This window comes from Artibeus jamaicensis, unplaced genomic scaffold (assembly GCF_021234435.1).
Source record: "Artibeus jamaicensis isolate MK-2021 breed Jamaican fruit bat unplaced genomic scaffold, CSHL_Jam_final contig_76, whole genome shotgun sequence".
Lineage (NCBI taxonomy): Eukaryota > Metazoa > Chordata > Mammalia > Chiroptera > Phyllostomidae > Artibeus > Artibeus jamaicensis.
The window spans coordinates 6,957,989-6,981,486 of NW_026521954.1; the positions used below are offsets into that span (position 1 = coordinate 6,957,989).

The 23,498-nt window shown below is 36.4% G+C and overlaps 1 pseudogene; it reads left to right on the top strand.

Annotated features, from left to right (window-relative positions):
- The first annotated feature begins 17,396 nt into the window (after positions 1-17,396).
- Positions 17,397-18,692, top strand: LOC119050893 (tubulin alpha-1A chain-like; annotated as a pseudogene).
- Positions 18,693-23,498: the final 4,806 nt, after the last annotated feature.

The window sequence follows — 23,498 nt, forward strand, 5'->3', positions numbered from 1 at the left end:
AAATACTTCCTGTGCAAGCAGAGACCCTCACAAGTCCCTGTAGCCCAACCACGTGACTGTACACCGACCCTTTCACATCTACATCTAAGCCCCCATTGGGAGTGAAAAGTGGCGGTTGTTGCTGGGTAGGGTAGAGGAGTGAGTACTTGAAAACCTATTCCCAGAAGATGGACAGGGCGAGAGGATGGACTTCACATAATCCTTGACTCCAGGTCTACAACACATGCACCATGTTCCCATTACAGAACACAGATTCAAAGATAGAATTAATGACAATTTCAGAAGCATGACAGTAAAACTTTAAACCCCAATTCAGAGCCTCCTTCTGAATGTGAGGTTCTGTGGGACTGCAGTGGATGCACATCATAAAGCCAATTCCAGTTACCAATGGAGGAAACAGCACATGCAAAAATCATGAAGTGAGAATGCCAGAGTGAATGAAGACAAGAGTAGTAAGGGAAAAAATTAAATGTAAGAAGGCTTCTTGAGTGTGCAAGGTCTTGTTGTTATTAATACTTTGAAATTTATGCTCAGTGAAATAGATAGTGAGAATAGATAGTGATGGCATGTTGAACCAGAGTACTGGTGAGGAGTGATTTGTTCCTAGATGTATTTTGAAGATGGAGACCAAAGGTTTTGCTGACTATTTGCATGTGTAATATAAAAAAAGATAAGCCAGAGAAATTTGAAGGGTTTGGGGATAGGGGCTTATTTTGGAATGGAAGGGAGTGGAATCAATTATTTGGTATTAGACAGGTTAAACTTGGGTAGTTTGTTTATGATTCAAGTAGAGACAATTTTTCATTGAATAAATCAATCACCAAACAACTGTTGAACAGTTGAGTGTAGACATGAAGGTAGAAGTCTGTGTGAGAGACATAAATCTGGAAACCATCCACACTATATGGTATTCAAAGCTCAGAGACTGAATGATTTCAGGAAGAAAGTGACAGAGTCCTAGGATACTTCAACAATAAGAAGAAACAAGGAAATATTTGGAAGGACCAATAAGGGTGGTAGATGAGAAGACAGTACAGTTTGCTTGAAGCCAGTTGAAGAAAGTATTTCTAGGGAAAAAGAGAAATCAACTGAGTTAAACACTACTGATAAGGACTTCAAAAACTGAGATGTGACTATTGGACCAGGCAATGTAAGTGACATTAACACACAAGGACATAATCTGTGAAGGTTGAAAGAAAGCACTAATAAGAAACTCAGGAAGGAACAAGAATAAAAATCAGAGACAGTTGAGTACAGAGTTGTTTTGTTATGAATGCGAGCAGAGAATTGGGCAGTAGCTGGTGGAGAATGGTGCTGAGATTGTGTCCTCATTTAGCAAGGACTCTGTTTAACATCTGACAGTACTACAGGGAGCCGTGGGCCCAGGTCATGCCTTACAGTGTATACATATCACCTGGCACTGATTCCACATTGCAACTAGAGTGAGATTGAACATGTTGTGCCTTCCTGTTGAGATGAAGACTGAAAAGTGTGCTGGAGCAGGTAGTGCAAGGTACCCAACTGTCTGACCATATTTTGATGGTTTTAATTTTATCTTTATGCTCTTATAAAAGCTGTCTTTTTTCCATATTGAATTATATTTAGACATATGTTTTCTGTATTATAAGAGGTGGTGTTTGTATATAGCAATGTGTGGACACCAATGGCATTGGCTGTGCTTTTATCAGTCTGTTTATAATGTGGCATATTATAAATATGATACATAAAGAAAGCTATGCAGGCGATACCATGCAAGTGAGTAAATGACCACTGGTTTGTGGTGCTTGTAGAAGTTACCCATCCTCCTTCTTCAGGAAAATAACTACAGTGGGGAAAATGGCCAGAGCTTTGCAGAGGTTAAAAGTTCCAGGCAAGTGATTATCTGGCTCAGTACAAGGCTGAACATTTAAGAAAGACATACGGTATCGCAGAGGCAATCCTTTGCAGAATCCCATCTAATCTGTACTCAAAGGGCATGGTATTGGACATAGGCTTACAGCAATTCAAGTGGGTCATGATGGAAAGTAGGACCAGATAAATTTCATGTTATTTCAGTGTGATTTGGGCATAGCATAAATTATTTGAATATAAGGATTAAAAATTATATTCCAGCAGATGTGTAAAAGTTCTGAGTTGGTATTTAATCAGTGGGGAAATGCAGAGTTCGTTTTAATCAGCTTGTGAAGAGTTCCTTATAGGAAGTAGCATTTAAGATAATATGGGGAAAGTTATATTTTAGTAGTATTGAGTGTTTCAGGTACATTTAGAATTACAAAAAAAGAAAAAGTCATACCAGCATATTTTTTATTGAATATTTTAACAAATATCTAGTTAAATAACCATGTTGCTTTGAACAAGCCAGGTCATCACTCTGAGCCTCAATTTCCACATTTGTGAAATGATGAATCAGACTAAATAATCTTCAAAATAACTTTATCTCTCATATTTTACAATATAAAAGAACACTTTGAAGCTGATGGGTTTTGGTAATATAAGATATATATGTGAGGAAGGTGGGGAGACTAGATTTGGTGTATAATTCAATATATTGCTATGGTAAAAGTGTAATGTAATGTAGAGTGTTTTTTTTAATTAAAGACTGATGTAAGTGTGAGAGGATGTAAGCAAAAAGACAATCAAGCAAGAAACATAATATTTAACTTAGAGAGCATCATAGGGTCAAAGTGGGAAAAATAAACTAGTTCAGAGAAGCATATAAAAGAACCAAACTTGGAGTCTGAATTCAATCAAATAATTCATGGGAAGTGAAGGTAGTGAGAAATGTGCTGACAATGTACAGTTAACTTCTAAAAATGATTATAATAGTGAGGAAAAATAAGGGGTTCAAGCAAAAATGAAGAATTCTAACTCAATGTATTACATTTTAAGTACAAATGTAAGAGTTTTTTTTTTCAAGTGAATACACAGAATGTTCTTTCAACTCTGCCTAATTATTCATAAATGAATAGAACCAAAAAAGAAACTCAGATGAAACATAAGACGTGATTTTTGCCTGTGGTCTGTTTATTGAGCTACCCGTAAGGGTATTTCTATTGTAGAATACTTGGAACTCATTTCCTTGGTATCACTATGAAGAAGTGACCCCTATAGTTTATTCCCTACACTTTCTTATTTCCTTGCTCAGTCACCCCTGAAGAATGAATTCTGACTGAAAAGTCTGGCAGAAGCATAGTAAAATTCCTAGATCCCTTTGGGTGTAAGTCTGCCCAGAGAAGCATGCATTCCCATTGTTTTTAACCTTGTTAAGCTTAGCAGTACGAGTGCTATTCTTGAAGCTAGCCTTAAACTGGACCATTTGACTTTGTCTAGGTAGTGAAATTAGTCATATTCATTAGCGATGTGTTGGAAGTGCCCTTGAACAAAGCAAAAACAGCATTCACCAAATAACATTATTAGTACAGGAATATCTTTACCTTCATTTGTCTAAATTGTACAACTCCCAGCTGTTGCAATATCAGTCAGGAAAAGAAATGTTATGGTCGCAAACCTCAACATGTGTCTTTACCTTTGTTGATCTAATATCTAGTGTGGAGTGAGTTTTGTGGAATATCCACAGCTTGAATCAAATGGGCCCATTGGGGTCTCACATACCTAGAAAGGACCCAGTAGGCTCTGCTTCAAAGAAAACGTACTCTAGGCTTAACCATCATTTCATTTGAAGCTGTTTGCTCAACTCTAAATCCCTTTTTGCCTCAGCTCCCCAGCATGAAACAAAAAGAGAAACAGTACAGAAAGGGCATCTGAAAGAGATAGCACTATTACTTTTTTTGTCTTACCAGTGACATCTTTCTATGTCTGCTCTTAATAAAGCTTAATTTCTGCTTCATTTGTAGCCCAAGGCTGATCACGGACCTGGGCTGAGTACCTGTGTTTTCAAAGCAGCAGTTTTGAGTAATAGTGTATTTCAGAGGGGTGCCTAAGGTAGTGTGGGAAGGGTCAGAGGAATATTTTTTAAGGGTACATATACAGGAAGGAAATATGATACAGACACAGGCATGGCATGTTTCTGGAATGTTGAGGAGTCTATACTGGCTGGAGCCAGGAGAAATGTACAGGAAGCATGGCACCAGATGAGACTTGAGAAGTGTCAAGGCAAGGTCTGGCTGACCGTGAGTAAGATGACAGGGGCAATTGTTTGGAAATCAATCTTTATTGGGGGTGGGGGAGGTTAATAGATAAACCATTATAAACATTTCAAAAAACACAGATAATTTGTAAAAGCACCAAAAGTCCTTCCTTCTTGGTTTGCACTGTTCTATAATTTTCAGTAAGTTTCTGTGACTAGATTGATAGCATATCCTCATTTACAAAATGCTGATCAGTGACAGAAACTTCTAATCTTTAAATAGTGAATTTTAGTGACCTGTAAATCTAATATGAAAGGTGCTATAACGTTGCAGCACAGTGTGGTATTATGATCTAGTTTAAAATATTCAGTCCCATTATGCCTTTAAAATGTTCTTAAAATTAGGTTGATTATACATGAGCATTCACTGAATGAGTCCAAGAATATAAATGATTGCTTCGATGGCGAACTCCACCTTGAACGATTTCAGAAACTAGGACAGAGGAGAGTGATAAGAAGTTTAAAGTTTTCCCACCTCTATATAGGCAGCTGTCATTTCAATTTATATTCTTTGTATAATGGACAGTTAACATGATTTCTGCTGCAGCGCCAAGTTAGTATGGAATGTTTCTGGAGCCTTCCCATCATTCTAAACATACAGCACAGCCCTCTCTAGGGTTCACAGTTGCCACTTGTCACCTTTATATGCCAACCAGAAAGAAGCAGCATGCTTCATCACGGAACTATTTGAATTACATTTCCCTTAAGGACACATACTGTGTCAGTTGAATAAGACAAAGAACAAGATTTTGTGTTTTAATGCACCTGTGCATGTAGTTTGCACTGCATCACGAGTATCTTTTATGTCAGCTCAGATCCTTGCTGCTAACAAGGTTGCGTACTTTTATTTCATGAATACAATGATAAATATATAGCCACCACCATCAACTGTCTTGTTTTCTCATCATTCAGTACTTTTTGTATGTGGAGATAAAGTTTTATAGTATGTTCTGCATTAAAAGTGAATTATGGCACATCCTCTGCATTAGCATATAGTCTTAATTTTAGGCCATAGTATCAAAATGTAAATGCCTCAGAGCCTTTTCTTGAACCAATAACTTCTATCTGCCATTGTTATTTGCTTGTGCTCATAAAAAGAAAAAAATCTTTGTGCAAAAATAACATTGCCGTAGAGTAGGAAATAGTTATTTGATACTTAAGTTCAGCGGAAAATGTCATCGCCAGGTGTCGTGTACTTGAATGCATTTTATTATTTTTCAAAGTAGCATCTTTGGCAAGAACTTGCAACTTGCATATCCTGATGATATTAAATGAATATTAATATGATTATTAATTGATGATTCACATACTATCTTCAAATAACTGTTCCACAGCTTGGTTTTCTAAGACTGATTCTGACTTCACTCTGATACAGTAAGATCTCTTTAACTCTGTTTCTTATCAGAGATTAGTCACCCTAACATGTGAGCCCTATTGTAACACTTAGGGCCATTATCTGTGGTTCGCCCACAGCTTGATTCCAAATACCAATAAATACACCTCGTGAACTGTAGGAGTCAACATTCACCTTCCTCCTACCACACTTCTCTGAGCAATATTCTTGCAAATTTGTCTCTTCATGATGCTCAATGCAATACTTGGTGACAGAATGTTTTCAACCAGTTTGTCAGCTTACTGAAAATACACAAAAGAGAAGATCCTCCAAATGCAGAGAATGGATTACTTTTTGTCCCATATCATTTCATGAATCCAATGAGAAAAATGGCATGTGAGCACATCTGTTGTTCTGCTGGAATTAACTCTGTGCTCTCAGGCAGTTCTTCCCAGGTTCACTGCATAATCTGTATGTTCTCTTACCTACTGGACTGAGCTTTAACTGCTCTCCATCCCTAACAAGTGTGAATGAGCTCTTTGTAATGTGTCCCACTTCAACTTTAATTTCAGATATCATTTAGGAATCAGTATTTGAGGAATGTTTTCCTTAACTTCTCTACCTCACAATATTTGGTTTTACTGACATTTATAAGACAGTCGATTATAAATCACAAGTAATTATATGTTATTAATTTTGGAGTGTTTACTACTTATTTGGTGTTCATTAGTTGGTTTGCATAGTGAGTTCATGGATGTTTTAAGAAAGAAAGGAAACCAAGTTGATACATTTTATGTATCACTTTATTTCAGTCAGTTGAAATAAACTGATAAACTATTGATTCATTTAGGTATTCCATATTTAATATGTTTCTGTACACTAACTAATAGAAGAATCACATGGCTTACGAGGGTTAAAGTTTTGAGAATCATTCAGTTACTCATCCAGTCTCAGAATTTACCTAAGCAATGCTAAAATGGGTCATTGCGGTTTACTTCTGTGTTAGAGAAAAGTGCTAATGATGATTAATGTTACTTTCAGTGTCCTGTCTATTTTTAAAGAGTGACTTAAGAGAAGCCTTTCCATGGAGATTTGTTAATTTTGAGGACATATTGACTTTTAAAAAAATGCTCTCCATTCCCTTGTCAGTGTCCTTGAAAATTGCTTTCTTAGAGATATGTAACACATACAAACACACTGTCTCTAAGAAAGATAGTGGATATTGCAGTTTCTCCAACAATAATTGAAATTCAGAGAGTTTGTACACAAAAATGTTTAGCAGCATAACATTTGGAGAAAAACAGTGTTTTTGTAAATATTTAAAATATGATATTGTCAGTTTCCATTCTATAGGGCTTAAAGGAACTCCTTCTTTGTAGTTGTATCTGTCAAAGTGTAGTCAGAAATCCGGATGCTAGTCTTATAAAGAAGCTCTAGAGTTTGCCTAGGCTCTACTCAATTTATAATTTGGGACATCCATGCAAGTCATATAAGCAAATAGCAAAAGGTACAAAAGAGGGAGCATTGGCCTGCAAGTGACAAAGGGGGCAATGAGAAAATAAGTGAAAAGTAAAGGACAAAAGTTTTGTGTGTTATCTTGCATGATACACAAAATGTATAATGAATAAAAGGTTATCCCTGACTGGTGCGGCTAAGTTGGTTGGGAGTCATCCTACAAAGCAAAACATCACTGTTTGGATTCCTGGCCAGGACACATGCCTGGGCTGTGGGTTTATTCCCCAGCCTGGGTGCATATGAGAGGCAACTTATCAATGTTTCCCTTTTGCATCGATGTTTCTCTCTCTTTCTCTTTCAACCTTTCCCTTTCTTTAAAAGTAAAAGAACAAAATCTTAAAAAATGAATGAAAGTTTAGAAATTAAGGAAAATTTCAACATAGAATAAAATTAGGGAAGGAAATAAATTTAAACCAGGTTTCTATGGAATTATGAACATAGATAATGATACAATATGTGTATGTGTGATGAAATAAAAATGAGCAAGTCATATAATAGAGAAAGCACAATATTCATAACTCTATAGCATTTCATGAATGTCTACAACTGATTTTTTCAGTTCAAATATTCGCATGCTCACACACAAACAGAATGTCAAATTTTTATAAAGAAAGAAAAATGGAATTTCTACAATTAATTTTGCATTTGCAAATTAGCATGGTAGTAACCACAATTTAAATGAAAGTGTGAAGAAAGCTTGACAATGCACCAATAAACATTTTGCTAAGGTGTTTTGTTCATATATACAAATAGTGTTCAAAAAGCATAAATATAAATATAAATGTATAATACCTACATACATCCTCATAATTCCAACTTAATATTTCTAGAGAAACATAGTGTAAGCACGAACATAAACATATATGTCATAATTGGTGCTTTTCATTGAGAAAGAATTACTTTTCATAGCAGTCTCAGTTTGCTGTTTGGAGGAAGATTCTAGTAGAAACTGCTTGGAAGAAGCTGTTTCCTTAATTCACACCAGATGGCGCTATGGAACTTTTTCATTTCCTTCAGAGGCCAAGCAAAAATAAAAGTGATGAAATACAGTGAGAAAATATTGTTGAGTAAATTTGTCTCTGGCTTCTGTTTCACGAGGTCGCCTGACACTGTTGTTCAGTACGACACACAGGCACATGCCAGTCTAACGTGCTTCCCCTCTGCGTCTCCTGAAGTGTAGATAAGCACAAAACTATTAATCACCTCTCCTGAGAATTCCAGGAAAACCTGAGTTTAACTGACTTTCTAGGACATAAGTTATTACCTTATGATTTTTCTATCTACTTCATGGATCTTACCGAAATCCATCAACAAGGTATAACCACTAATAATTTTTCAATGTTCATATTCCTAGCATCATGCTTGCTTAGCTCGGTTGGACCTCATTGGACTACTTACTAATTTTCAAGTTGCACCAATTCCTTTCTTTCTCCCTACAAAGAAAATGCAGATAAAAATTAGATTTTCTGTACATTATGACTTCATTCCATTTATTCATTTTATATTTTCACAATATTTACGTATTTGTTTTTCTATTTTTTTCTACAGTGAAGGTGATAATGAATATACAGTAATTGCTTTTCAGTTGTATTGGTGAAAGCACTCCAAGTATGGTATTTTATGAATGATGAAACAAAATTCATATCAAAAGGACATTTGCTTCTGTTCTAATTCCCTTTTTTATTTTATAGTTTCTTTGGTGCTATTTTTCAAAAGAAAAATCTCAGGACATAATGGCATAAAAATCCATTTAGAGTGCTATGCTTTGCATTTAAATATGAATAATTAATTATAAATGTATTTTGCATGCAAAAACCAAGTAATATATCTTCTCATGTTTCTGTAATTCAGTTGTTTTCCTGATATTTATGTGGAAGTCTATCAACATCAGGTTTTTAAGAGGCTACCCAAATGAATGTACTTTTAAGAAATATCTTAGCAACATTTAAGATGCAAATATCATTTTAACAAATCATTTTTCTATACTTAATATACAAATAAAATTATATATTGCTGTGTACTATGTAATAAATTACATTAAGCGACTATTTAAATAAATATATTGAAATAATATTGCAATTATCAAATCCATAACTATACATAAATCAACTAAGAACCATGTCAAATATATATCCATTCACATCTAGTGGAGCCTAAGTGCCACAAATATCTTTGTCTTTTATGTATGTGCCTTAAAAAGTAAGAACTGTAAATATCTTTAAACCATAAAGAGACATGATAAATTTGACATTCTATAAATAGGGCTCTATGATGAGAACTTTTTAACATGCAGGAAAAAAGCATATGCTTACATGGATGTTTTGGTGGAACCAACTAAAGGTTACGTGAGAAATAAGTTAATGGACTGAAGTTTATAGCTCTGTGTATAACTGTCAAATCTTTCTGTAAATTACCTTTCTGTTGCGCTGGCTGGAATGCAAAAAATCCAATAAACTGTTAATAAAAATGGAAAGGTCATATGCAAATATCAAAGATCTTGAAAATGAACCAGAAAAGATGATAGTTTGCAGAAAAATATCATTTCATAATCTGTTTCACTGTATTCTAAGTGTGGTTTGGATTGCAAAGTATGTTTCCAAGAAAAAAAAAGAGTAGGGAAATTTTCTCTTAAAAAGAGATTAGTTTTCCATCTGAAAAGAGGAGTTTCAGTACTAATTGGCTGTTGGTTTCTGCAACTTCAGAAGAACTGCAAACAATTAGACGCTTTTATATTTTCTCTGATTAAGCAAACTCTTAATAGGGCCTCATGGAATTATTCCAGAAACAGTGAGAGAGCGAAATCTGTGGAGGGCGTGTGTATGAGATGGAAGGTTCGTTGCTTCGGGGTCTTCTGTCTGCAGCCAGACACCCCACGAGGCAGCGCTTGCCAGCCTGGTTTTAAGCTTGCAAAGAATTAGGACCTGGAAGAACTGGAGCAACAGAAACTACACTTTCCTGCCCTACTCCATTTATCCAGAGACAGCACAGTCCTTTTAAAGCCAATTTGAAAGTTGTAGCCTCATAAAGAGAATGTATTTAGGCCCAGGGAGAAGCTGAGTTTGCACACATGCTGCTTTTGATGAAGCCACGCATGGTGCCCTTGATCTTCTGTGTCTGCGTTTGAAGGGCTTTTGTGGCGCCTGGAAAAAGTCCTTGGTCCAAGGGCAATGAAGGGTTCGGTCTCCTAAATAGGTCCTTGAAAGAACAATTTTCCCCCTTTTCTTCCTTTTAAAAAAATTTTAACAGTGTCTAACTGTAAAATTATTATACAGAAAGAACACAGAAATCAAGTTTCACCAAGAAAATGAAGTGATGTGTGGCATCGATGACTAGTGCAGTCTTTTAGCTGAGGGGACAATTGATTCTCTATGATTTAGGCATATACTCAGTTTTCTTTAAATGCTCTAAATTATTCACTTAGAGCAATGAATGAATAGATCAATTTATTTATTCCAATGCATCATGTTTTCCTTAAATGATCTAAATTATTCATCAAAAGTAGTGAGCGAATGGATGAATTTATTTCACTGGAAACATATAGCAATAAAGATAAGATATCCAAATAAATTAGTTATGTTCCCGTTTGATGTAAGTTTGCTTTTTTCACTAATGAAAGGCTGGAAAATATGCTTGAATAACAGTGAGAGAAACCCAGAAAGGATCCAAATATATACCCAAAGGGGATTTTAAATTTCTAGAAAAATTCCTTCCAGAAGACGTTATTTAGCATATTTAAATAACATTGGCTTAAGGTCAGATTTAAACTAAAAGCCCTTTCAATGTAAACCTTTCTGATTCCTTGTGATCACTTTTCAATTAGACAATGAAAAACAATTTAGTGGCTACTTAGCTTAATTGGTTTGCTTCTGCGTTTTGACCTCCAGGAGTCCACTTATTCTATGCAATATGCTTGCACAATTATATTCCTCTTTACAATGCATGTTTCCCATAATTTTGAACAAACTGTCTGATTCAACCACTGTTAATACTTGTTACTCCTTTCTTCCTTTAGGAGTGTAGGGCTCAAGATGTTGCTTTTAAATTCTTGCATTAAAAGAAAACTAATTTCTTATTAATAGGAAAAGACAAGTCAATCAGTAAATGAGGCTGCCATTTATTTGCATAGCTTTGCTACATGATGTTATACAGAATTCCATTTAAAAACATTAAATAAAATAGTACAACAAGAAGTTGTTAAATACTTAGTTAATATACTAATACCAGACACAAAGATACAGACTTGATCAATTACATATTTTGTTGTAATAGAATGTATTTCTGTTTCTGTCTGTGTTTGTGTTAGAATTAAGTTTAATAGGTCATCAATTTATACTTAGTTGTATGCATTGCAATACATTTCATTAAGTTGCATCCAACTAGGTATATGAAAAAAATCTCAAATACGATATACATTTAAAAGCAAAATCAGTTTCATATGAATTTTGATCTCAGTTATCTAAAAGCTTTCGCGATGAAAAAATAATTTGGTGTTACTGAGAAAAGTTATCTAAGGATTCAATTTTCTTGCTATGGTTAGATACAGAATAGTAAGTGGCATCTCATGTTGAACAATATAATTTTCAAAAATCTGATATTTTCTAAGCTTTTGTTACTGAAGGTCATTTTACCTTATTTACCTCAACCTCATTCATTCATTCATACATCCATTCATTCTTTCATACAGCCAAGCATTGAAAAGGGAAGTGAGACAAGCCCTCCCCAGAAGGAATATGCGGAGCTGTAAAGCAGATAAGTTCTCCTCTACAGAAGAAACAATAATTATTCAGTGTGACAAGTCTCCTCTCTCAGACCCATAAGCTATTTTTTAAAAAAGTATTAAGTCTTAGCATAAATGCTACACGGGATTTGTACTTTCTTTTTCTTTTATAGACATAAAAATGAGTCCACTACATCTACAAATTTCAGGAATTAGAGAAGTCATTCACTTTCAGGGACCTCTGTTTTTCCACCTCTAGAAGGGAGTGCTTCCAATGGGTCAAATTCTAAATTTAAAAAAATACTCTTTTATTATTTTATTACATTTTGAGGTCATATTGCTTCTTAGGATAGAGTTGATCATTATCATCTCTGTCTCGTCCCAAATTACCCAGACCTTTCCTGAAGCTTAACTTTGTTCCTGCAATTAGACTTATCAACACCCCCATTCTTTAAAAAAAACAAATAACAACAACAACAAACATTCTTGTATATCTTCAGCTCAGGTTAATTTCTTCCAGCTTTCCGATCATTTGGCGTGAATTGTAATTTGTATTTCAATTCTAACATCTATGTTATGATTTTACATGTTTTTCTATTTCAATCATTTCTTATTTTCAATTACAGTTGACATACATTATTATATTACTTCCAGGCATACACTCCAGTGATTAGACATTACATGATTTTACATTTTAATTGTTCTTTCTTGCTACATTGATCTGTCTATATGGTATTCTTATGGTTACTTTACTTGTGTGCATTTTACTTTTGTTTATTCGTGAGGCTAAAGTCAGACTATATTACAGTTGACATTCTCCAGCTTCTAGAACCAAATAAACCTCAGTTCAAATCTCAGTACAGCTCCTTGACAAGTAGTATGTGTTTAAGGAAAGTTGCTTAATTTCTACATAGTTGCTTAGATTTTATATTTAACTAGCTTTTCATGTAAAATCAGAATTACAGAGATGAACATTCCAATATACTTATATGATAAAAAGATCTTAGTGCTATTGATTAGGTAATGACTTTTCTATAGTACGCTAGTCATATTTCTTGGTCTCCCAGAGTTTTGTTTCTGTCACGGAAGATCCAATTAAATATTTTTTCCTGTCTGGCTCTTCTAATTGCGTATCATCAGTGCTTCCTTCTATCAGAAATGTATAAAGTCTGAACGACGTGAACTGGTACAGATGTGTAACATGCAAACACTGTCTGCATCCAGGAGGTTGTTAGCTCCAACGTGAACCAGTCTGTCTTCACACCAGTGCTCCTGGTCTTCAGTTGCTTTGGTATTGGAAGGATTATCGCAATTTGGGAAAATATGCATGGTTCATTTCAAAAAAGTAAACTAACAATGCCAGGCCCATGAGATTTTTTTCTTATCCTCTCTTAGATTCTTATGCAATCCAGGTATAAATACTTACCTCTTCATTCTCACTGAAGCTCTTTGATGATAGAAAATTAATGCTAGTATTTCTGAAGGTTTGGCTGAGGATAAGTGTGCTTGGATACTTTAAAATTAATTGCTGATAGTACAAAAGAAAGTAGGGAAAAGGATGTTACTTTAAACTTTTCTTCTTGTTATGGTTTCATCATAGTAAAGTAGCTTATGAGCCCTTTTGTGGCAAAGCAGACATATTAGACTCATAACAACAGCAGCAGAAATGTTCTCTTTCTTTTAGCTATAGATCACTAGCACTGCGTGCTTTGAAAAATAGAGGTGAGGCAAATACAAACCTGTTGATTAAAAAAACAATGCAGAACAGAGTCTAGGGACTATAAGAAGAAAAGATAAAGCTGCAGTGACATGATGAAGTCAAACTGCTTCCTACATACTCTGGCTAATTCTATGTCAGACTATACTTAGCAGCAACCATCAGGCAGAGCAATTATTATGGCAAGACGATCAGATGAGTGGGGGAAATAGAATGCCTTGTATTTGCCCTTGAATATTAGAGGGATCCTTATGTACATTATGTACACTCTTTTACATTCTGGAAGCAGAATCTCTTAACCCCCCAAGTTACTCCAGATATCATTTTAGAAACGAGGTCCATATTTGCCTAGCTAGATCATGCTGTGAGACTAATATCAGTATTTTCTCCATAGTCTGTTCTGTCTTATACCAACTACTGAAGCCTCAATGGTTACTGATTTACCTATTGCTCTTCTGGCTCTGCTTCAGGCTGGGACTTCTAGCATGAAGCCTGCGTATGAGAGTCCATAAAAAGATTCTCCCCTCATTCTCATGGCATCCAAATAGGGGAAGATGGACCCTTCCTGTAACTGTTGCTTGCATGGATGACAGCTTTGGAATTGCAAAAGAAGCTAAATGTTTTTACCAGCTGACAAATACGAAGCAAGTGTAACCAAAACCAGGTCTGGCTGTCTGCCACTATGAAAGCCAATACTCAAGAGGCAGGTGCTGAAGTAGTTTATTTTCAGGTGCAGCCACCTAGAAGATGGGGACTCAGGTCTAAAAACTTATCTCCGCCCCTCGGTGAAGGCAGAGGTTTTTTATAATGAGGGAGAGGGGGACAGAACAAAGAGATCAAGGGAGGGGTTGAAATGTTCTCTACATGTAGATGAGCACAGTCCATGCCTGTAAGGCAGGCGATGGTCCGGTGTGCATCATCCTGGTTTGGTCATCCTGGCTTCGTATCATTCAGACTCTGCAGCTGAAGTTCAGCAAATCTCGGGCACCTGGGGTGCCTGAGCACAGGGGCCTGTATCTTTTGAAGTTAGATCCTAGGATTCTTAGGTTACAGATGGGGAGAGAAAGACCCAGTCAAGAGGCTCTCTCCCCCACCTGCGTTTTTGTCTCCCTCACAAGAAAATAATTCATATTAGAGACAAACATGTCTAATGGAAATGAGATAGTGAGTTTATTTAGGAAACACACATGAGCACAAAGGTACAAGCAGGCACCCAGTTAGTCTAAGTGTCCCAAATGTAGGGGAAATAAAGTTGTTAGTAAGTTTGTAAATTGAGTTGAGGCTACAAGTGGATACTTAATTAGCCCAGCTGTTTGGGATTCAGGGGTTATATACCTTAACTAGCTTCTAAGTTCCCTGCTTTGGGAATAATGTACAGTTTCAAAGGCTTTCTTTCTCAGTAAAGATTCTTTGTCTTAGTGAAATTGTTACAGAGGCTTCCCTTCTCATCATAGCCCCACCTCTTCCTCCTGTGCTATTTTGTCTGCAATGTTCAGAACACCCAGTAATCTCAGAAAGATTTTACTCAGCACCGTCTCAAGGATTCTCCCCTCCTCCTGGGCTATTTTGTTTGCAGTGCTCGGGACGCTCCACAATCTTCTCAAACCAAGCTCAGGGTCTCTGAGTAAACTGTGGAGACATATTTTCCCTTTGCTTCCAGACTGCTGTATTAGGTTCTTCATTAGATTGCAATGGCAAGGGCCCTGCCTTTATTTCCCCTCTGGCCACTCATTCCAGCTGCTACCTAACGTTTGTACAAATAAGCTGTTAATCTACCAGCCACGTATTAGTCAGTCAGCATTTACAGAAACAATGTCAAAAAAAAAAAGGTAAGGTGGGTTACAGTTCCCTACTGTTAGACAATTTTCCATGGTTATACGAGTACTGTTTTCTGCATTTCAGTGTTTTGAATGGGATGACTAGACACACTTATTTAATTTCTTCAGTTTATTGAGAACTTACCATGGGCTTATACTGAACTAGACCAAGGGGAAAAGGTAAACTAGAGCTTTGGTTGCCTGTGCTTCCTTACATAAACAAGGATAGAGCTGAGCACATGGAGATGAAAGAAAATTGATATGAAGTCACACTTACACTTAGTGTAACTAAGTCTTAGCACACTTAGTCTAACTATCGACATGGTAATGATAATACATGGATATCAGTATATTTTCTTATTTCTGTTCATTGACAGCCAACTGAATGAGGACAGAAACTGTAGTGTTGATTTTTGAAGGCCCAATATGTGTTTAATCGTTGATGCATAAGAATTAGTCAAAATACATTGGTGAATGAAGACTGCTACCATTTTCAGTCTAATGTTTTCTACGAAATGTTATATTTTAATGAGTTTTATCAACATGGATGAATTTTCTTCCAGAAATATTTTTTAAAATATTAAACATATTTTAATCCTTAATCAATTTTTATGCAGTTAAATATTTTCATTTTGCCCCTTTTTATGGGAACAATGACTTTAATTGCACACACAGAAAAAAAGCAGTCCAATATTATTGTTGTCTAATTATTTACCAATTATAACCCTTGGCCATTCTTAAGTTTCCTTTTGGGCTGTAACTATATTCCATTTTTCCTAGCCCAAATTTTTCAAGAATATTTTGTTATTTTTTTCAATGGTATCAATTGTTAGCATAGACAAAAATTAATGACCACTGGCATTGTAACAAAGGTCTATTTTATTTAATGTCTGATGCAATTATCAATTATAGTAAAATAAAATTATTTGTCTGGCACTTCTTTAAATTTTGTCTTGATAGCATCACTTTAATATAACTGAAAATATTTCCCATCTTTTTTGAAAGGATAGCATTTCCAGGCATCTAGTCATGTAAACAAGAAAAATAGGCACCATTCTTTCTAACCTTCTTCTAACTCTGACTCCCTTATCTAATGCATCAATAAATCTCTTGGAATTTACCCTTGAAGTATATTATAAGTAAACCCACCCTTTATAGCTGGCTGTATCTTTGCTACATAAGCACCCAAAATGTTTTGGCTAAATTACTGTAATAGTCCACTTTTTTATCTCCTCCTCTTATCCTTTCTACTCAGTTTACACTGAACTCAAAGCCTTTTTTCCCCAAAAGAATTCAAATTGATTATCCTACAACTTACCACACTTCAAAGATTCTGAAATGTCAGTTGGTATCAATCTTATCTGAACTGATATACATTATAAAATATGAAAGAAAAGCCTAAGTGAAATGCATTATTGAGGTTCATGTGAGAATACTGTTAACAATAACTCTCACTATTTTTCATTACGCATTTACTGATCACTTAAGAGATCATTTTATTTCTGACTTTAAAGTCAACAATGAGTGTGCAGGTATGTTTATGAGGGAAACCAAAGTTTTGCCACCCAAAATGTGCCTTTTGGTATATCGATTTTGAGCTGGTTATTAAGAGTCAAAAGACTCACAAAGAGCTTTCCCTCCTTATCTGCTTAAAGGAATTTAGATTTACAGAAAACTGTTTAAAGGAAGAGGGCATCATCTTACCATCATAATATAAACTAAATGTTGCAGACAAGGAAAAATCTAACAAAGCCTGTTTGTTAGGTTTCCCGGTGTCCTATCGTTTCTAGGTGACCAAGCAAGAATTTGTTTACTGCACATTTGCTCTTTCTCATTTACCTGTTCATTGTCTGCTTTCCTTTTGAAACCCCAGAATCCTGCCTCCTTCTCCTTAGTCCAGAATGGCCTATAAACCAGAATTGCTCAGTGTCTCCTCGGGTCTCATATTTTCATGACACCTCTATGTGTATATCCATGGTAAATTCCAAGCATTTTCTCCTGTTAATCTGTCTCATGTTAATTTGATCATTACCCCAGCTAGAAGAACATAGAAGGTTTTTTACATCAATCGCCTGGGAGTAGTGCTGTAAGAAGGGACAACTGCCTCTCTTCCTCTCTGTTATCTGCTGGGCAGCTGTGAGGAAGCAACCATGCATGAATGAGTCTTTATCCACATTGGCCATATTGGCGTCCAGATCGACAATGCTTGCAGGGATGCAGGGAGCTCTACTGCCTGAACCATGGCATGCAGCCCAAAGGCCAGGTGCCAAGTGACAAGACCACTGAGGGGGAGATGACTCATTCAACACCCTCTTTAGTGAGACAGGTGCTGGCAAACAGAAATGTGTCCAGGACAGTGTTATTGACCTGGAACCCACAGTCATTAGTGGTTTTCACTGGCACCTACAGTGAGTTCTTCCAATAACTATGCCTGTGGACACCACACCATTGGCAAGGAGGTCATTGACTGTGTCTTACACCTAATTCAGAAACTGAGCAACCGGTGCCCAGGTCCTCAGATGCTTTCCACAGTTTAGTAGTAGAATTGCCTCAGGATTCACCTCCCTACTGGTGGAAAGTCTCTCTGTTGATTATGGTGAGAAGTCCAAGCTGCATTTTTCTATTTATTCAGCTCCCCAGGTTTCCACAGCAATGGCTGAGCCCTCCAAGTCCATCTTCACCATCCACACCACCCTGGAGCACTACAATTGTGCCTTCATGGTTGACACTGAAGCCACATGCAACATCTGTCATAGAAACCTCAGTATGGAGCTCCCGACCAATACTAACCTGAACAGGTTTATAGGTCTTATTGTGTCCTTTGTAATTGCTTCCCTCAGATTTGATGGAGCCCTGAATGTCAATCTGATGAAATCCCAGATCACTCCAGTACCCTATTCCCAAATCCACTTCCCTCTGGCCACATATGTTCCTGTCATCTCTGCAGAGAAAGTCCACCAGGAACTGCTTTCTCTACCAGAGTCAGTAATGCATGCTTTGCCCCAGCCAACCAAATGGCAAAATGTGACCCTTACCACAATGTATACATAGCTTGCTGCTTGTTATACCACGATGATGTGGTCTCCAAAGATGTCAATGCCACTATTGCCACCATCAAGACAAAGTGTACCATCCAGTGTGTGGACTGGTACCCAGTGGGTTTCAAAGTTAGCATTAATATCCAGCTTCCCACTCTGGTACCTGGTGGAGACCTGGCTAAAACCCCGTGAGCTGTGTGCATGCTTAGCAATACCACAGCTAGTGCTGAGGCCTGGGCTCACCTAGAGCACACGTTTGACCTGTTGTGTGCCGAGTGTGCCTTTGTGCACTGGGTGAGGGTATGGAGGAAGGTCCGTGGGGACATGGCTGCCCTTGTGAAGGACTGGGAGGAGGGTGGTGTGGATTCTGTTAAAGGAGAGAGTGAGGATGAAGGAGAAGAACGCTAAAGCTAAAATGTCAATAAGACGTTGCTTTTACAGAGAAACTTATCATGTTTCAAACATTGAAAAACTGTGGTCCCATCAGTTAGTTTGTATGTAGCAGTACAAACTCTCCTGCAGAATGACTAGCCTATGCTTCAAAACATGACGTTTTGATACAGACACAAACTATCTGTTTCTCTGATGGGTTTGAATACAGTGCTCCCTGTCTTAACTGGAAGAAAAAGGTAGGAGAAAAGGTATTTTTGACACCCATATTTACACATTAGTTTTCCTAACTAAACTTCGAGTTCAGGCATGACAATTATTACTGTAGACACAAGTACGAAAACTTAATGGTTCTTAAAATATATCTGTTGTCAGGCAGTTCTGTCAGCTCTACAGACTTAAAAATGATTAATTCTTATGGATTCCTTTGTGACTAGATGTAACTACTCTTATTACCTTCATATTCTCTTAATATTCTTTTATTTATTTATTTTAAAATATATTTTATTGATTATGCTATTACAGTTGTTCTGTTCCCCCCTCATTTCCCTCCACCCTGCACACCCCTCCCCCACCATTCCCCCCTTTAGTTTATGACCACGTGTTTCAAGTTCTTTAGATTCTATATCTCCCCTACTATTCTTGCCCTCCCCCTATCTATTTTCTACCTACCATCTATGCTACTTATTTTCTGTACCTACTACCCCCTTCTCCTCCCACTTCCCTGTTGCTAACCCTCCATGTGATCTTCATTTCTACGTTTCCACTCCTGATCTAGCTGTCCTCTTAGTTTGCTTTTGTTTTAGGTGTGGTTCTTAATAACTGTGAGTTTGCTGTCCTTTCACTGTTCATCTTTTTTTTCTCACCTACAAAGGAGTTCCCATCAGACTCTTAATATTCTTTTAACATATTTAGACACTGTACTTATATTACTTCTAATTTTTACTATTGGTAATTAGTATATCTTATCTTTTTTTCCCCAGTGCTCAGTCTGGCTCTTGGCTTATCAAATGTATAGATCTCCACAAAGAATTCGTTTTTAGTTTTTTAGAAATTGGCTTTGTTTTCTATATCACTGATGTTTAATAAAAATTTACATTGGTTTAATCATAGATTCACATGCCATTCTAGTAAATATTATAGAGGTTTCATGTACAGGTTTTTCATTCCCCCCTAGTGATAACAGCAGATTCACTATCCACAAGCAGAGAACAAAGAATATTTCTCTACAATGTATTCACTGCGGAAGCATCAGCCTCAGGAACCCTCTAGCCTCTGGCAATAAGAAGGGTATATTGGGCTCATGAGGACAAAAGGCTTCCAGGACCAGGCTGTTTGTTGCAGAATACCCCCTTCCTCTGGGTTATGAAACACCAGGTTGGGTGCTTATAGTCATGGGATGATCTACTGGCTCCTAGAGCTACAGCACTGTTTGTGGGTGGCAAAGGAATGAGTCTACTTGGGTCCTCCTCTGTTTATAGGTTGGTAGCTGGAAAACATTGAGTCAGGATCTTCTGTTGTTGAGTAAAACTCAAAACTCCCTAGCCTTATATGTTCTTCTGGACATGGGATTCCAAATCAGTTCACTTTTATCTTTTTACCCTTCATAATTCTACTTTTTTGTCTCTTTCATTGCTTTCAGGGTTTTTAATTTTACCTAGTGGAAAAGAGCAGGGAGAAATGTAGTTATGCTATCTCTGTGGATTAGAAGTTTCTATTTGTTGACTTTTTCTCTGAATTTTATTATTGTTATTCTGCCTACCTTATTAATAATTTGACTGCATTATTTACTTTCTTACGGTGAAAGCTGAGGCTATGAGTTTGAGACCTTTCACATGAGGTGCTAAGTGAAAGGTAATTTCAATTAAGGTTGTGAAATCTAAAATTCAAAATTCACTTTCCAGAAGTTTATTTTGAAAGTGTACTTGATACTTAGGAAATATTGGCAGGTGTTGTTGGAATTCATAGTCGTATGTAAGAAAAAGAGCACAAAATATTATATTGTCATGATAGAAGCCAGAATGACAATCCTTTTTAAATGTGGGTGAAATCTCACCACTCTTCTGCTCAAACTGCTGCAGTGTTATGTCACTCAGACATAAACGTTAAATCCCACACAATTACCTGAACTTCTTAAAAAGATGCTCTGAATCCCCACTCTTTTCTCTGAACTTATCTAAAATGACTCTCCTGTTACAAGGTCTGCTCTGATCATACTAATGTTCTTGATATTCCCCAAGTACATACAGAGCTCCCACCTGCAGAGAACCTTTACCTTTCAGGTTTCTGTGCTTGAGATTCTCTTTTCCCACAGAATGTCATGACTCTCACTCACCTTCACCTCCTTTAGACTTCAGCTTAAATGTCTTTCTATCAATGTGGCTTTCCCTGATGGCTTGGTTTAAAATAGTAATGGCCCAAACTACCAATAATGGTGCCTTTTATATGCTTTGTTTTTTCTTCAGAGAACTTATAAAAATTAAAAATATTTTCTATGTTTCTTCTTTGTTTGATGACTCCATGTTTCCTCATAATAGAATGTAAGATCACTTAAGTTTTTTACCTTTATATCATTGCTGCCTCTTCCACATGAGGTGCAGTGATGCATATACAATAAATGCCTTTTGACAACAAGAAGATAGAAAAGAAGGCAGGGGAGATGAAATTAATTAAGGGAAAAGAGGGGAAAGAAGGATAAAAGAAAGAAATAAAATGGAGAGAAGGAATAAATGATTGAAGAAAGGGAGAAAGTAAATAGACACACATCACAAATATGGAGGTAGAAAATCATATTCTTTCTTATCTGAAGCTTATGATCACTGTAGCTAAATTTTAGATCATGTTGATATGCTGTTTGTAAATATACTTAAAACTTTCACATGCCTCTATTGTATCTTTTCAACTTGAAGAGAATAGGGGGTCTGGTAGGCACTGTTGTTGAAGCTGTCCATTTGAATAGGTTCCCTGGAGGCAGATTCTGAAATGAAGACTTTCACACAGATGGTTGGCTAAGAAGAGGCAAAAGAGATATACTTGTAAGAAACTGAGGCAGGAAACACTGACTGGACAGAGGCTACCCATTAATATCCAACAGAGGCCTCAGCCAACCACAACTGGAAGTTCTGGAGCTGTGATATCTCTTCAGTGTCCCTGGGGCTGGATTTGTACACTCCTCACTCAGATATTGACCACAGGTTGACTCTGGGAGGGAAATAATCTTGAGTTAGGTTCTGGGAGGATGAATGCATCTCCTAGTGCAGCTGATACTCCCTTTGTTCAGGGACAGATGTGTCAACCTTGCCACGGATTTTGAGCAGAGCAACACAATGGGATATCCATTCTATTTTGTGTTATTTTCCAGCTTTACTGAACTATAAATGACACATAAAATTGTACGTTTAAACTTTACAGTTAATTTTGTACCTTTTTCTGTCCTTGCACCTGAAGTGAATCTCTTGTAGGCAGCATATATTTGGGGCTTGCTTTTTATTCATCAATCATGTGTGTGTTTAACTATTAAGTCCCATATCATAGTTGTTTATAAAAGATCACTTATGCTTATTTCAAAGAATGTATTGTAGAGAATCAAAACCAGACACATGACATATATACACAAGGTGAGAGAATTTCATCTTCCTTGGCAATGACACTAAGAAGCAATAGATTTTATTGGATGAATTACAGATATGTTTGTAGTTAGAGAAAAATTAATTGCTAAAAGATTTATAGGAGGGTAGGAGAAATATTATCCAAGAGCAAATATACTATGGCCTAAGAAATTGTAGGCTCCTGGTAGAGTTTTTGAAGAGGGAGAGTATTCTCAGACTGAGAAAGGAGTGGATATTGTGAAATATCAATAAGCCTTGGGGCTTATGTTAAGTTTGACGTGTATGCTAAGCATCTAAAATAAGATATGAAGTGGGCATTTGAATATGTTTATCTGAAATTTTGTAGAAAATTCAAGCAGTGTTGAAGATTCAGAATAGATTTAAAGATTAGTTATTTTTAAACCCATACCTTTCTTGTGTGCTTGCTGCAAAGCATGTAGATACAATAATGAGGGGGAACCCGTGGTGCAGCCAAACTTGTAAGTCAGAAAAGACAGAAATGCTAATCAAAGAGGAAGGAAAAGAACTGTCAATAAAGTAGAAAAAAACTTGAAATGTGTACAAAAAAGGCCAAAAATGAGAAAGTTAGCTATCCCTTTTCTCAACTAGGTCAGTGCTTTAAAATATATGTAAAGATAATTGAACATTGGTTCTAGAAAGCTAGACATAAGGGGCACAATTTTTAAAATCTAAGTGGAATTATAGGGAGAAATAGAAGGAAATTGCCACTTAGACTATAGAAAAAATTATTTAAAACAGTAATCACACACACATGCACACACAATCAACACAAAACCAAGGCCCTGAGATACAGAAGTACAAGGGAAAAGAAAATGTAGCTCTTGCATGAAATGTCTTTAAGGCAATCAGTCATTAGAAGAAACCCAGCAGTGAAGTTACGATAAGTGGAAAAGGTAGCAGGAACATATAAGACATTGAATATATGGGGAATTTGTTGATAAGAAAGGAATTTTGCAAGAGGAAAGTGTGGGGATTTTTATCAGACAATTGGCTATACAAGACCTTGTGCTAATGAGGATCTGGGTTGTATCAGTTGTTATTAAGGTAAACAGGTATATGAATTATAACGTTCCATGGAAATGCATGCATTATATGAGGAATGCATTTAGGGAATTAACAAATGGAGATTTAGGTTATAGATATTGATTACCAAGTTATATTTCAAGTTATACTCAACTCTTTTGTGAGATCTTCT